We start from the raw sequence: 10,616 nt of genomic DNA, 5'->3' as shown, positions 1-10,616 counted from the left end.
TAAAAAAAAAGTTAGTAATTATTGTAAAAAAAATAAAATTAAAAACACAGGATTGGCATATACAGAAATACTAGTGTTGCCATGTATCGATTAACCAGTATAGGAATCACTGATGTTTTTTACACCAAATTTACCTTGATAAAGCAATGATTTTGAAAATTAATTTTTTGTCAGTTTGGTTTCACTTTCTATGGAATGGCCCATTTATCAAACCAAGAATGTAACTGTAGTTATTTAATGTGACTGAAAACGAATATGTCTAACCACATAACCGTACCATGCTTTTATACTGCATATCATCCAGCAAAATTTAAAAAGGAGTATAATTCATTTTAAGTGGCTGTGATTGCAAATAGTTTACAATCTATGATTATGTTGCCTTTGGGGCAGAAGGAAGAGATAGTTACACATCAATTGGTAAAGATACATTTACAGAGCACACTGGTGATACCTGAAGCTACACGTATTGTGGGAAACAATATAATGAAGTGTCTGTTTCCAAAAAGACAATTACTGTAGGTATTCTTAGATTCACAACTGACTTATACACTTATGCAATCTTTCTTCAGGGGTATATGATGGTAACGGAACCAGGTGTCGCACAAACCACTACAAGAGACAACTTTTAGTTGTGTAATGTGATGTGCATTTGTTTGTACTGACATGAAAGTATTCAGAAGACTTCGGGTGACCAATCTTTTTTACACTGTTTAAAACAATGATGACCAACATAGCTTCAAACTTTTGAAAGGCCTCAAATGTGACCCAAGTTCTAGGACTGTATAAAATATACAAAGAACACCCTGGGCATGCACCCTGCAGTGTGAAGAACCACCCAGAGCATCCAGATAGCTCTACACTATTTCCTGCCAGTGGCTCCACCTTCATCAGTGACATCACGGGTACAGGGGTGAGGCCAGAATAGGGCAGCATGAAGCCCTGTTCCGCCACTGTGCAGCTGCAATGCTATCTATGGTGCTACCATGCTGGTCCATGGAGACATATTGTACAGATGCAGATTCCATTTCCTCTTACCCTAGCACTGGTTTTGGTGTTGTAGATGAAGCTACCACTTATGAACAGGTTCAGGCAGTTCTCATTATGGAAAAAGGCAATGTAGGCACTCAATAGATATGGGTATGGAAACAGCTGCTGGTTTTATAAATATGTAATTTATTCATAAAATATTCAATATAAGTGTGATGTCACATTAAAAATAATTTTGATGAAACCGCCCCCCCTAAAAGGCGGAGAAATGCGTCAGCTGACTGCAGTCATTACCGTGAAACGCAGCCGGAAGCCGGAAGCTCTGAACCCGGAAGTCGCGGTACGCGACCACAAACAGCGTCCCCTGCACCTTCAGACATTGCTACACAGCCTTCGCCATGGTAAATGGCTGCATGTAGTGCCCACCAGCCCACAACGCCGTTATCCAGCTTAAGGTACCGGTACATTGTGGAAGCCGCCATAGCGTGGCAATCTAAACAACATCGGCAAGAGAGTGGGGACTCTAAGCATCAAAGCAAACGACTGGCAAACCCGGTTTGGAATTTTCTTATTTGCCAGGACCTGCATCCCTACCCAATTAGCAGAACACTTAACATCAGCATTCCCAAATTGGTGAAGTATAAAGTTCATTATATTAAGCAGAGACTGCCTTATTAATAATACTAATGAAACTGAGCTTTGGTGCCTTAACAGCCGGCTTATGCATGCATTCTAATTAATTCTATATTATTATTCTGCACTAAAACCAGCAAGTCCTTAGCTAAAAGGACACTTGTGTCTAGTATTTTTAACGTTCCTATGTTGTATTGTATGAATTATTTTGAAAGTGATATCACACTTATATTGAATATTTTATGAATAAATTACATATTTATAAAACCAGCAGCTGTTCTCATACCCTTATCTATTGAGCGCCTACATTGCCTTTTTCCTTTTTATATAATTTATTGGTGGATTTCCAGATCCTCCTTGTGTGGGCTGCCATAAGACGATCTTAAAACCTATTTACCAAGTAAATTAGCGCCCACTATTTTGTTGTCTTAGTTCTCATTATGAACAGGTTCATGCAGTTCTCAGCTAAACATTGGTGGAAATAAAACAAATGTAATATGAAACAAATATAATATACAGTATATAAGCATTGGTAAAATATACAAATATTTGGTTGATGGTTACTATGGTGGGTTTTCCTTGATGTTTAGTGTAGCTTGGCGAAAAATGTTGTACTACTTTCCACTATTACTTGACTGTGTTATCAGCGTCCATGCAGGGCTACTTGTCCAATGTACAGTACCTGATGCCCTCTTTTGTAGTTCTGATCTTTGCCAATAATGGTTCAATTTAAATACCCCTAGCTGTTTGGGGTAAAGGTTGTACCTTTTCTCCCGTGTACTGCAAGTGCATGGTGTTACTATTACATGATAAAGTGTTGTGTTCATTCTGTGGTGAAATTTAGTCCCATATTCAGAGATCGAAACATCTATCACAAGTGTATCCATCCACTTGTGAAAGTAGGGGTCTTCACAGTTACGACACATATTTGCACCAGTCCTATCCCCGGTGCCAGCAATCCATCAAAAATCAAATGTATCTATGAGTACTCTCATCTCTGAATAGTCTGCAATTCCGTCTGCTTCGTCATCGTATGTAATTTATAGTTAGGCAGGGTCAATAGCAGTGGGTCAAGAAACTAGTGAGAGGAGAGGAAGTGGGTCAGGAAGCTGTAGACAAGTCATCTGGGTAGTTTGGAAATAAAGGGCCATTAGTTAGAGAGAGTGATGGGTAAAGAGAAGACAGGTGAAATAAGAGCATCTTTAATGGTGGACAGGGAAATGCCAGTGGTGACAGATAGAGGTATAGAGGAACAGTGGAGGTACCCCTCCTTTGCCTATATATCGTAGGTGGATGTATAGGCTTAAATGGCCTTTTGCTGCTTCTCCATCCTCTGAAGCATATAGAGTGTTGAATTCCACCTCGTTGCCACCTCTTGCTTCAGTTGATGGCAGAGCAGGTTCAGGCGTATTTGATGGCGCTCCAATCTTCAGCACGCAGTGGCTGAATGCCGAAAGTGGCCTGCAATTTTTCGGGCCACCGACAGCATCTCCTACATGCCCCTGTCATTTTTCAAAAAATTTTGCACCACCAAATTAATTGTATGTGCATAACATGGGACGTGCTTAAATTTGCCCAGATGTAATGCACGCACAATATTGGTGGCGTTGTCCAATATCACAAATCCCCAGGAGAGATTAATTGGGGTAAGCCATTCTGCAATGATGTTCCTCAGTTTCCGTAAGAGGTTGTCAGTTGTGTGCCTCTTACGGAAAGCGGTGATACATAGCGTGGCCTGCCTAGGAACGGGTTGGCATTTGCAAGATGCTGCTACTGGTGTTGCTGCTTTTGTTGCTGCAGGAGGCCATACATCTACCCAGTGGGCTGTCACAGTCATATAGTCCTAAGTCTGCCCTGTTCCACTTGTCCACATGTCCGTGGTTAAGTGGACATTGGGTACAACTGCATTTTGTAGAATACTAAGGACACTTTTTCTGACGTCTCTGTACATTCTTGGTATCGCCTGCCTATAGAAGTGGAACCTAGATGGGATTTGATACCGGGGACACAGTACCTCAAACAATTCTCTAAGTCCCACTGAACCAATGGCGGATACCGGACACGTCTAACACCAACATAGCTGTCAAGGCCTCAGTTATCCGTTCTGCAATAGGATGACTGCTGTCATATTTCATCTTCCTCATAAAGGACTGTTGGACAGTCAATTGCTTAGTTGAAGTAGTACAAATGGTCTTCCGACTTCCCCTCTGGGATGACGATTGACTCCCAGCAGTAACAACAGCAGCGGAAGCAACAGCAGGCGTACCACTCAAGGATCCTCCGGAGGAATCCCGGTTAGGAGAGGAATCCTCAGTCTTGACAGTGACATGGACAGTGACAGTGTTCCTGACTGAGGAGGGAGTTGGTGGTGTGGATTGCAGGAGCTTGGGTACAGGAGGAAGAAGGGATTTAGGTGTCAGTGGACTGCTTACGCTCTTACCAGTTTCACAACTTGACACTGACTTCTGATGAATGCGCTGCAGGTGACGTATAAGGGAGGATGTTCCTAGGTAGTTAACATCCTTACCCCTACTTATTACAGATTGACAGAGGCAGCAGATGGCTTGACACCTGTTTTCTGGATTTGTGGAGAAATAATTCCACACCGAAGAGGTGGCTTTTTTGGTAGTTTGCCCAGGCATCCCATTGGGCTTCTTCATCCCACGGACAACAGGTGTCTCCCCCGGTGCCTGACTTAAACAAACCACATCACCATCAGAATCCTCATCGTCAACTTCCTCCTCAGCGCCAGCAACACCCATATCCTCATCCTGGTGTACTTCAACAGTGACATCTTCAATTTACAATATCAGGAACTGGACTATGGGTGCTCCTTCCAGCACTTGCAGGGGGCGTGCAAATGGTGAAAGGAGCCACCTCTTCCCATCCAGTGTTGGGAAGGTCAGGCATCGCAACTGCCGACACACTTGGACTCTCCTTGGGGATTTGTGATAGCATCTCAGAATGCACAGTTCTTTTCTGTGCTCTTTCCAGCTTAACTCTTTTAATTTTTCTATTGCGAAGATGAGGTCTTCCATCGTCATGTGAAGCTGAACCACTAGTCATGAACATAGGCCAGGGCCTCAGCCGTTCCTTGCCACTCCGTGTCGTAAATGGCATATTGGCAAGTTTACGTTTCTCCTCAGACAATTTAAATTTCTTTTTTTGGATCTTTTTACTGTACTTTGGCTTTTTGGATTTCTACTATCACATTGGGCATCGGCCTTGGCAGATGACTTTGATGGCATTTCTTCATCTATGTCATGGCTAGTGGCAGCAGCTTCAGCACTAGGAGGAAGTGGTTCTTGATCTTTCCCTATTTTATCCTCCAAAGTTTTGTTCTCCATTATATTTTTGGAGTTATATAACACAATATGCAGCTTAGGAATGACTGATGGCTGATGGCCAGGACACTACCACTGGTCTGATGCAGCACAACACAGCAACACTGTAAGGAACTTGTTGTTGTTATTATTATTATTATTATTATTATTATTATTATTATTATAAAACTGCAGCAGTGGACATATAGCTGCAACGTATACCACTGTGACTGCCTGGTCACTGGAATGACTGATGGCTGATGGCCAGGACACTACCACTGGTCTGATGCAGGACAACACAGCAACACTGTAAGGGACTTGTTGTTGTTATTATTATTATTATTATTATTATTATTATTATTATACGGCAGCAGTGGACAGATTCAGCACAAGGCACGGACACTGAAGACACTGAGAGAACGGAGACATGTCCTCTCTCTACACTCTCCAATGCCGGAGTGAAAATGGCGGGGATGCGGCTCCTTATATGGAATCCAAACCCCACGAGAATACAACAGCGGGATGATGACGTTTTGCCTCGTTCTGGTTTACGAGTCAGGCGGGAAAACCCGAGCCTGGCTCGGATCCGGACTCGAATGGTGAAGTTCGGTAGGGTTCGGTTCTCTGAGAACCGAACTCGCTCATCCCTACTCATTATATTCATGCAGAAGCATCCCCCTTTTCCCATTTATTTTCATTTGAGTAGTCTTGCATAAAACAATACATGAAATCTTGTGCTAAAATCTTCCACTTCTGGACAGTCATATACTAGTAAATATAAGTACAAATTCACTTTCAACTTAATGAGTGCAGAGGATCAATGTCTTATTTTTCACCAAAGTGGTTCTAGATTTACAAAGTTCTACAGCTTAAAACATAAATACATAGATTTGTTTACCACACAAGATATTCAAAACCCTTGTCCTTCGCATACAGATAAACATGCCCAGTGTTGTTCATCAAGGCCGTGGTTGTCCATCATTTTATGCCAGTCTTGGTGGAACATGAAGATGTAATTGTATTCCAATTGTGCGTGGACTACTTCATATAGATTCAGGATTGAGGGGAAATGAACTACAAATATTTTTACTTTTCTTATTTTTTTTTTTTTTTTTTACATTGCTACTTTAGTTAGTTTGTATCAGCTAGTCTGTTCTACAGTCCTTGAGGGAGATAACTCTACTTAGGTGCCTATGAATTAAAATTTGCAGAAGTGCCTAGATTTTTTCCAGTCCATATAAAGATGGGAATAAACATTTTTTCAATGATTATCCTGCTATATATAAAACATTTCGCCATGCACGTGTCATCGCATTGTCCCATCCGATTCCTGCCCCAAAACATCCTACTTCCTGGAATGTCAGATCTGGCCAAGTCGTGTCCATCTCAGAAGAGGGCTTGCACGAAGATGTGTAAATAGGCATTTGCGCATGCAAAAAGTCACCCTTTGCATCCATGCACAGGGATCCAGGTGACTTGAAGTCTATTTCCTAAGCCTTGGATGGATATAAAGTAGACGGAGATAAAGTACCAGCCAATCAGCTCCTAACTGCCATGTCACTGGCTGTGTATGAAAAATGACAGTCAGGAGCTGGTTGGCTGGTACTTTATCTCCATCCACTTTATCAAGGCTTAGCAAATAGACCCCTCAGAAAGAGTGTGGATCATAGGGTAGAGAGTAACTAGGTCAACAGTCATTAGGTCAACCACTATTGGTCGACAGTAACTAGGTCGACACCTGAAATAGGTCAACATGGACAAGGTTGACATGAGTTTTTTTTGGGGGGGTGTTGTTTTCTTTGTAAAGTGACCGGGGACCCCAATTAGTGCACCGTATCCCCTTGCATGGCTCGCTTTGCTCGCCATGCTTCGGGCGCGGTGCCTCACTCCACAACCCCTGCGCTGGGCACAGCTTACTTTTCCAAATCGTAGTCCACGTGGATCATAAATTATGAAAAAGTTAAAAAAAATATATTTTAAAAAAACACCTCATATCGATCTTTTCATGCGTCAACCTTTGCCATGTCGACATACTGACCATGCGACCTAATGCATGTCGACCAATAGTGGTCCACTTAATGATAATCGAAACTAAGTGCTGTCGACCTAAAGACCGGATACCCTCAGAAACAACCCTAATACCCTTTTCAGTCAGAAACGTCTGAAAGTCCCGGCAATTACCCGGCATTTCAGTGCCGGGTCATTTTGCCGGGACCTGCCTGACCCTCCCCTTTAACACAGACATGCAAATTACCGGGTCGAAATTTGCAGATCAATACGGGTATTTTGTCTGTGTGAAAGGGTCAACCCGTGTCATAATTCCCGTGTCCCCGACCCTGGTAAATTCCTGGGTCGAAGTCCCGGGAATTACAACACGGGTTGACCCTTTCACAAAGAAAAAGGAAATTACCGGGTGGAACTGCTTCACCTGGTAATTTCACTTTCTGGGGCAGATGTATTAACCTGGAGAAGGCATAAGGAACCAGTGATAAATGCAAGGTGAAAGACACCAGCCAATCAGCTCCAATATGTAAATTAACAGTTAGGATCTGATTGGCTGGTTCCTTTATCACCTTACACTTATCACTGGTTTATCACTTCCTTATGCCTTCTCCAGGTTAATACATCTGCCCCTCTGTCTGAAAGGGGTATAAGTGAGCCTATACCCCTTTTACACTCGCTGGGTTTGGTAATTCCCGGGAATGACCCTTTCACATTAGCACCGCCTCCTCCTATGCAGAGAACGGGTGCCGGGTCGCCTTGACCCGGTATACCCGTTCACACTGCACAGCTTCCCGGGACGGTCCCGGATTCAACCCAGGTCGAGACCTGAGTTGAAATCCCGGGATGCTCGTCCCGGGAAATTATAAGTGTACCCTTTTACACTGACAAAAATCCTGGGATAATGCACGTTCACGTGCAAAATCCCGGGATAAAATTGTCAGTGTAAAAGGGGTATAACATGAATAACATGACAGCCTCTGTTTCCAAGACTGGCCACTGCTTCAGTCTCTCTCACATGATAGAACTAGCCTTCCAGGAAATGTTTTCCAGACCTTCTTCATTGGTGAAAGAAGCTCTCGCTGTTAATGTTAATAAATATAGTTGAAGCAAAAAAGGAGTAAAAAAAATACACCCAATGTATTTAAATGACAGTTGCCACAATGATAAAAATACAATTAAAATATTTAAACATGCTTTGACTAAATACAAGTCTGTCCTGCGGATAAACCGTTAATAAGCAGAAAGGACAGTCTAGGTGGACTGGTATTTATTTATCTGTCGTCAACGTTCTATGTTTCTATGTCTTCTACAGGATTCTAAACACCACAGCTGTTCATGTGAACTTCATACCCAAAACTCTAATTATAACTTTAATTCCTAAATATTGCTATAAGTATGATGCAGATTACTTAGTTACCAAGGAACTATTGCTTTAAATAGCTGTGAAAGGAGTCATTATGCAGCTTCTCATGCATTAACTACAACACAAGCCTATTATTTAGGCTCAGATACTCTGTCTGCCCAGTAATCTATCTGCGCTGTAAATCGTCATTTGCTAAAGCATTCTATTTGTGTCTGGTCTTATCTCCTCCATGTCTTTCCGTATCATTGTTCATTAAGTCTGTTCTTGTTGGACATACACTATGCTGACACGTTAGTGACTTAAGCGTAGCAACAGATATTTAATTCAGCAGCAAACTACAATTTACAAAACATTCTTATGTTTAATTAAAGGAAAGAAAACCAACAACATCCACTCACATTTTTAAAAAGGCGACATAAGCTAATAGGTTATACTGAGACTTGTAGTTCCATAATTGCAGCAGGGATACGGTTTGTCAAAGCCTGAGATAAAAAATGCTTGTTATTTTCACAGGTTAAATAAGATTACTATTAGAGATGAGCGGGTTCGGTTCCCTGAGAACCGAAACCCCCCGAACTTCACTTCCCGAGCCCAGATCCGAGTCCGGCTCAGGTTTTCCCACCTGACTCGGAAACCAGAACGAGGCAAAACGTCATCATCCCGCTGTCGGATTCTCGTGGGGTTTGGATTCCATATAAGGAGCCGCGCGTCGCCGCCATTTTCACTCCGGCATTGGAGAGTGTAGAGATAGGACGTGTCTCCGTCCTCAGTGTCCTGCATCAGTCCAGTGGTGCTGTGTTGTGCTGCATCAGTCCAGTCACAGTGGTTGTGTCCTCTGCTGCCATATCTCCAATGCTGCTGTATAAGTCCAGTGGTGCTGTCTTGTGCTGCATCAGTGCAGTGTAGTGTCTTGTGCTGCATCAGTGCAGTGGTAGTGTCTTGTGCTGCATCAGTGCAGTGTAGTGTCTTGTGCTGCATCAGTGCAGTGGTAGTGTCTTGTGCTGCATCAGTCCAGTCACAGTGGTGGTGTCCTCTGCTGCCATATGTCCAGTGCTGCTGTATAAGTCCAGTCCAGTGGTGCTGTGTTGTGCTGCATCAGTCCAGTGGTGGTGTCTTGTGCTGCATCAGTCCAGTCACAGTGGTGGTGTCCTCTGCTGCCATATGTCCAGTGCTGCTGTATAAGTCCAGTCCAGTGGTGCTGTGTTGTGCTGCATCAGTCCAGTGGTGGTGTCTTGTGCTGCATCAGTCCAGTCACAGTGGTGGTGTCCTCTGCTTCCATATGTCCAGTGCTGCTGTATAAGTCCAGTCCAGTGGTGCTGTGTTGTGCTGCATCAGTCCAGTGGTGCTGTGTTGTGCTGCATCAGTCCGGTCACAGTGGTGGTATCCTCTGCTGCCATATGTCCAGTGCTGATGTATAAGTCCAGTCCAGTGGTGCTGTGTTACAGAGCCGGCTCTAACCATTATGATGCCCTAGGCAAGATTTTGGCTGGTGCCCCCTAGCACCACCGCTAGTTCCGCCTCTGACCTGCACTCCTTTCCAAGCACCATCATCCCTCACTCATAGCAGCCCTCATTTTGGTGCTCCTACCTTCTATATTTTAAATAAAAGCAGTGCGCACATTCGGTGCACAGCCAAAAAAGGGACGTGTTTTTGCTTGGAAGGGGCATGGCCACACAATAGTACCCCCAATTCATATTATGCCACACAGTAGTGTAACTTTATTCACATTATATCATGTGATAGTGGCCCTTATTGACGTTACATCACACGGTAATACCACTTTACCTTATACGTTACTCCTCACAGTAGTGCCCTTTATTCACATTACATCACACTGCATTGCCCCTTATTCACATTACCCCAGTCCATATTGCTATTTATTCACATTAGACCACACAGTAGTGCCCTTTTTATATGTTACACAACACAGTAAAGCACCTTATACACATAATGCCACACAGTAGAGCACCTTATACACATAATGCCACACTTTAGTAATGCATTTATACACAAAATACCACACAGTAATGCCCCTTACACAAATGATACACATTAATGCCCATATAAACATAATGCGCCTTACACAATATGCCAACCCTTACTAATGCCCTTATACAGATAATGTAGCTTACACATACAGTATGCCGCACATTATTAATGCATTTATACATATGACATACATAATGCCCCTTACACATATGCTGAACACTATTGCACAACCAACCCACTCACACACACACAGCACTCACATGGCCGCTAACACTCTGCCTCTGCTTGGATACAGATGTGTCCTCATACATATATG

This window comes from Pseudophryne corroboree, chromosome 12 (genome assembly GCF_028390025.1).
Source record: "Pseudophryne corroboree isolate aPseCor3 chromosome 12, aPseCor3.hap2, whole genome shotgun sequence".
In the NCBI taxonomy this organism is placed as follows: Eukaryota; Metazoa; Chordata; class Amphibia; order Anura; family Myobatrachidae; genus Pseudophryne; species Pseudophryne corroboree.
This window is presented reverse-complemented; position numbering follows the sequence as displayed.